Below are 1,464 nucleotides of genomic sequence, written 5' to 3' on the forward strand. Positions count from 1 at the left end.
CTGCTACGCAGGCAGCCTTACAGGGAGTACCAGATTCCATACTCCGCTTACTAGGGAGATGGTCCTCTGATGCGTTCAAACAGTATATTCGAACATGATCTATAATACAATGTAGCCACACAGCGCATAACAGATACGGGTAAAATAACAGGCGCGTCCTGGCGAGTTGCCTTCGTGCCTCCATTGAATACAGGGTAAAATGCCCATTGTTATAATGATAATGTTAATCGGCACTGGCCATGAGTTGGGAATCAGAATGCCGCATCTTTGTTGCTAGACTGTTGCCTTATCCACTCGTTAAAATGTATTACTTGTTAGAACAGTCATAATAGGTTAGAACAGTTATACGGTCATTATTACCGTATGACACGATTGCTAAACTTCTTTTTCCAGTCGGCTTGCCAAATTATCAAAGTCAGTTGATAGACTCGAACGTTATAGTTAGTTGTTAGGAGTCGAACTTTGATTGTAACAGAATATTGTGTAGGAATGTAACAGTCGTCGTTACAACCACCCGATCGTTATGGCGTTCTGACTGTGATATATCGTTCCACAACTGTTCAATGAGATCATTGTAGCGCACATAAACATTAAACATTGTTCTACTGTGATACCTACATAGTTCAAACCATGTTTGTTATTCATGGAACACCATATTGTTCTCAAGGTTCTAACATATAGTAGCATCAGCTGTCCGTTTTGCCTAGTCACTGAAACTGTTGTGTCTGGCACAGTTCATAGCTTTTAGACACGAACCAACATTAGTACTAAGAATTTATAGCAGTTAGCTATCTCTATTAGTAACTAGAAACATGGATATTTCAAATTGTAAAGCAGCTTCCACAGAACTAATTATAAACTAGTACATATGCTCACCACCATTCTACGATGTTCTAGTTCATGTATCGTGCTATCGTGACTCTGACCAGCATAAGTCGCTTTGACAGTTCTTGTATTGTTAAACTATTACAGCATTGGTGGTGGGAAAAAATCCTGACTAACATTACGGTAGAAAGTGCACAATCTATGGAAAAGTTGTAAGATTGGCATAATATTTTTACACTGAAAATCTGTTCATAAGATGTGTGTTTCGGTTGTCATGGTAACCATCATGTCTCAACGAGCATTGTGAATTGTACACAAGTTTCTATAGCTGTTTATCAATATCTATTTGTATTGAATCCATGTCAGTATTAAAATACCTTATATTCCCGCCAAACGAATGAACTGTGTCGGCTATTGTTTATTCCCATTCTTTATTAAGGTGTCGGCTAGAGAGGAAGGCATAAATTACTTTTCGTGAAACGAAAAGGATTTTCCTACCTTGTCAATCTGAGTTTTTTTCCTATAGCATGTTCTCCTTCTCATGAGCTCATGATTGCACTGCATGCCAGCAATCATTTCCTGTTCATTTACACATGTAACATGTCAACAGCATTATAAATGCTTACCTTTCAATACTTT

The sequence above is a fragment of the Branchiostoma belcheri genome, unplaced genomic scaffold, assembly GCF_001625305.1.
Source record: "Branchiostoma belcheri isolate BF01 breed outbred unplaced genomic scaffold, Haploidv18h27 scaffold32, whole genome shotgun sequence".
NCBI classification, from domain to species: domain Eukaryota; kingdom Metazoa; phylum Chordata; class Leptocardii; order Amphioxiformes; family Branchiostomatidae; genus Branchiostoma; species Branchiostoma belcheri.